Source organism: Cherax quadricarinatus, chromosome 86 (assembly GCF_038502225.1).
Source record: "Cherax quadricarinatus isolate ZL_2023a chromosome 86, ASM3850222v1, whole genome shotgun sequence".
In the NCBI taxonomy this organism is placed as follows: Eukaryota; Metazoa; Arthropoda; class Malacostraca; order Decapoda; family Parastacidae; genus Cherax; species Cherax quadricarinatus.
In genome coordinates, this window is record NC_091377.1 from 2931229 (window position 1) to 2936243 (window position 5015).

General features: G+C 38.2%; 1 long non-coding RNA gene across 1 annotated transcript; it reads left to right on the forward strand.

Annotated features, from left to right (window-relative positions):
- Positions 1-552: 552 nt before the first annotated feature.
- LOC128703057 (uncharacterized) lies at positions 553-3534 on the forward strand. The gene is made up of 2 exons (XR_008409201.2): positions 553-670; positions 3107-3534. It is a non-coding gene; the product is annotated as an uncharacterized lncRNA (long non-coding RNA).
- Positions 3535-5015: the final 1481 nt, after the last annotated feature.

Here is a 5015-nt window from a genome sequence, read left to right on the forward strand (position 1 = left end):
AGATTTCGATTCGAAAATAATGTAAAAATCACATATGGTAATGCGATTCAGATTTGTATGAATATTTTATTTAAGGTTTTATTATATTTTTAATTATGGGGGAAGTGCTAAACCCGTAGGGATTGTCCGGCTCCTGGGGGAACGAGAGGCAATCTGGTGTGATCCGAGGAAAGGGAGAATAACTCCAATCTCTCGGATCAAGAGCCCCCTTACCACCATCACGCCACCTCCTCCCTGGATGGAGTTAGGATCGAGCACTAAACTCGTAGGGGGTCATCCAGCCTTCTGGTAAACGGGAGGAAATCACATTTGATGCGAGGAAAGGGAGGACAGCTCCAATTCCTCGGATTATGAGCCCCCTTTACCAGCGCCAAGGGACCTTTGCGCGCCAAACACCGTAACAGTCAAGACGCGCTTGGAAGAGATGCCGCTACCAATGAAAATTCAATTTACATATCTGACGCGAAGAATAACCCAATCAAAACCTCGCATCACTGCAACATGAAGAAATCTAACTTCTAACGGACCAACCAATCATCAGTCGTAACGTCACTGATTATTAGCTAATCAGAGCGCGCTACGTCACAACCTGGTGAGGGTGGACGTACGCGCGCGAAGGGAACCTCACTCCCGAGCTGAAGAAAATGGCGTGTGGGTGCGCGCTGCTCTGGTAAGCATAATTTTTCAAAATTTGTCGTAAACAACCGGTCATTTACTTCTTAATGATGTTTATATAGGATAACACACACACTGGGTGTGTATCCGAGTAATAATCCCGGTGAATATGTATGTAATTAGTGAAATGTGTGTTTCGCCGTGTAAACTTGAGCGGTGTGGAACGTGGTCAAAAATTTGGGGTAATTTTGCCACCCCCGTCTAGGGGAAAAGGTTTTTGATCCAAGGATTCAGATCTGTCATGATCCCCATGCATTGCATGACCCTCAATGTGTGTCCTTTAATTGGTGGTTATAATACTATGGTCCTGTAATTTACTGGTTATAATACTCTTAATTTTTTTTTATCTTTTTGGGTTATGTACTTTTGATTATAATAATTAGGTATTTTGCACTCATAATTGTAATTATGTACCTGTCTATATGTATAAATATACATAACCTAATCCGCGTCAGGGAACAATGTTCCGTAACCTGATGGTGGAGGATAATTTATAAGAATTCATGTTCAGCGCTAAACCCGTATGGGTCATTAAGCGCAAGACACGGTGGAGGCTCGATCCTCCGTCTGCTGAGCACCAGTGGAAGGGCGGCTTCAGTCGGTACACGGAAATACAATCAAATTTATACAAACGTGCCCCTCAAGGAAGGTTCCTTGATGTTGGTGAGGGGCTCTTGATTTAGGGAATTGGATCTGTGCTCCAGTTCCCCGAATTAAGCCTGAATGCCTTCCACATCCCCCCCCCCAGGCGCTGTATAATCCTCCGGGTTTAGCGCTTCCCCCTTGATTATAATAAATTCGCATTTTCGGATTTTTTTTTATTTAAAACATTAAGGACAAGTGTTCAGAATTTTCTAGTGGAGTATCTCTAGCCATTGACACATTAATAGTGGCGTTTATAGTTCTTGGAGGCTTCGGCTTCCTGATTTCAGGAGAAAGGGGAGGGTTGCCTGAAGTCAGTAAATGGCTTCTTGGTTCACTTGTAGTTACCCTTCATCTTCCTCGGATTAACCCCTCAAGGAAGGTTCCTTGGTGTTGGTGAGGGGCTCTTGATTTAGGGAATTGGATCTGTGCTCCAGTTCCCCGAATTAAGCCTGAATGCCTTCCACATCCCCCCCCCCCCAGGCGCTGTATAATCCTCCGGGTTTAGCGCTTCCCCCTTTATTATAATAATCCTCGGATCAAACTGGATTGCCATTTCCCCAGACACTTTCTGACTTAAGAATTTAGCGTCTTTCCCCATTAATGGTATTAATGATATTGAAATCGTCCTTCAGAGTAAGGGATTACGTGGGTTCTGGTGATGAGCACTTGATCTGCGGTATTGGAGCTGTGATCCTCTTTGGACTGAACCTAATGCCTCACATTCCCCCAGGCGTTGTAAAATTTAACGGGTTTAGTGCTCCCTTCAAGAGAGCTGGACATAACTAAATTCAGTGCCGGATCAGCCGGGCTGTGGCTCGTACGTTGGACTGCGTGCGGCCAGCAGTAACAGCCTGGTTGATGAGGCCCTGATCCACCGGGAGGCCTGGTCATGGACCGGGTCGCGGGGGTGTTGATCCCCGAAATAACCTCCAGGTAACCTCCCTGTTAATGAAATACTCGCGTGCAAGGAAGTCTTTCAGTGAATATAATGCGTTCACAGCGCACTGCACTTCTGGTTATGTACAAAGGTTGCTGTATGACCCCTTGCGGGTTTAGCGAATAGTTATGATTATGTAACAAAGGTGAATATGTATATAAAAGTACTTTGATTTTTATTTTAGACATTAAAATGTATTCTCGACTGATAAAGAGGTTATATGCAGAATTAAGACGGTTAATAACTAGGCTTTATTTTAATAAAATTCTGTAGGTTATGCCACATTGTCAGTATTTTTTTTTTTTTTTTTTTTTGTTGTTTTGTTTTTTTTTGTTTTTTTTATTTTTTTTTTTTTTTTTTTGATTTTTTTTTTTTTTTTTTTTTTTTTTTTTTTTAGGTAAAAGTGTATCTTATCAAATTTAAAATTTAAGCAGACTTCCTGGGGAGGAGTCTTGATTGTTGTTAGGACTTTAATCCAAGAAATTATTGCTGTTATTTTGTCTAATCATAAGGATTATGATTAGACCTATGACCTACTTTCGCCTTCCTACGGGTTTGGCGTAGCCTACTAATTCCCCAAGCAATATATGACCCTCTTGCGGGTTTGGCGCTTCCCCAAGAATACAGTCTGCTAAGTGGTGCTCCCACCTAGGCATTGTATGGCCCGTATAGGTCTAAGGCTTTTATGTGATGAGGTAAATATTCTCGCTGCTTATTTTCTAGACTCCCAGCCTCGTCTTGAGGTATTTACGCGGCTGCCATTTTATTTTATTTTTTGTCAGTCTTCAAATTGTAATGCTATGTAGTTAATTGTAATAACATTCACTTACCTGAACTTTTCAATTTCAGGAAGATGATGTGAACTTCGTCAACATTGACAGATTTGGACAGGAAAGCTGATCTTGAAGAGCACGACCCAAGGAAGATGTCACTAACTTCACATCATTGACAGATTTGGACAGGAAAGCTTATTCTGAAGACCTCGACCCAAGGAAGATGTCACCAACTTCACATCATTGACAGATTTAGACAGGAAAGCTGATCTTGAAGAGCACGACCCAAGGAAGATGTCACTAACTTCACATCATTGTCAGATTTGGACAGGAAAGCTGAAGACCTCGACCCAAGGAAGATGTCACCAACTTCACATCATCATTGGTATCACATCTGGCCAGTTAACATTTGAAAACAAGTTTAACATTTCTTAATTACTACTATGTAGTGAACCTTCAACCAGGTTTTATGCGGTATATATTATACTAGTGTTTGTAACCTTAATGCAACTGTTCGGTTAAGACGTATTTTAGAGCGGGGGGGGGGCTAGGATAGACCATTTTGACTCATTGTTAGTCATGTTCAGCTTTATGTTTACATTTCCAGTCTAATGCCTGTTTTCATGTTAATGCTTTTATTTTCATGTTAATGCTTTTGTTTTCAGGTTAATGCTTTTATTTTCTGGTTAATGCTTTTATTTTCAGGCTAATTCTTTTGTTTTCAGGTTAATGCTTTTATTTTCATGTTAATGCTTTTGTTTTCAGGTTAATTTTATTTTCATGTTTTTGGTTTTATTTTCAGATTAATGGTTTTATTTTCAGGTTAATGCTTTTATTTTCATGTTAATGCTTTTATTTTCAGGTTAATGCTTTTATTTTCAGGTTAATGCTTTTATTTTCAGGCTAATTCTTTTATTTTCAGGTTAATGCTTTTATTTTCAGGTTAATGCTTTTATTTTCAGGTTAATGCTTTTATTTTCAGATTAATGCTTTTATTTTAAGCTTAATGCTTTTATTTTAAGCTTAATGCTTTTATTTTAAGCTTAATGCTTTTGTTTTCAGTTTAATACTTTCATTTGCAGCATAAATTAATTTTCCATCTTAATGCTTTTATTTCCAGCTTAATGCTTTTCAGGTTCAAGTTTTTATTTTTCAGCTTAATGCTTTAATTTTCTGCTTAAAGCTTTCATTTTCAGCTTAGTTCTTTTTTTCGGTTAATGCTTTTGTTTTCAGGTTAATGTTTTTTTCAGGTTATTTTTTTCAGCTTAATGTTTTTGTTTTTCAGGTTATTTTTTTTCAGCTTAATGCTTTTGTTTTCAAGTTAATGCTTTTTTTTAGGATTTTTTTTCAGCTTAATGCTTTTGTTTTCACATTAATGCATTTGTTTTTCAGCTAAATGCTTTTGTTTTTCACCATAATGCTGTAATTTCAGCTTTAGGTATTCCTCTGATTTCACATTATTCTCTAAATTACATAGGATACACCCTATATATAGAATTTTGTCATAACACTCCAGAGTGAAGGCTCGATCCGCTGTTTGTCAAAAGGTAATTGTGCTACCTAATTTTAATATATAGGAGATGCACTGATCTACAGTCAGCATTCTACAAATATCAGAAGTATATAATTAGTGGATTGTGAACGTAGAAATGTAAATTTTTGTAGACGTAAGCAGTAGATTGTAAAACTAGTAATTAAGTTTATAGATGTAATCAGTAGATTGTGAAACTAGTAATGTAGTTAAGCTGTAAGGTTGAATTCAGGAAGGAAATTTGCAAGTTGTGGAATCATTAACTTACCTAATCTGTAAGTTGGAAAAAATCTGAACATGAACCTAGAAAACTGTGACACCAGGAAAGTAGGTAGTGTGAAAATATGAAATGCCTTTGTAAATTGTGAAACAAGGAAAATAAGTGTGTTCAAGTGTGGACCTTTGTCCGAAGCCTTCAAGTGTGGACGTTTGTCCCAAGTCTTCAAGTGTGGAC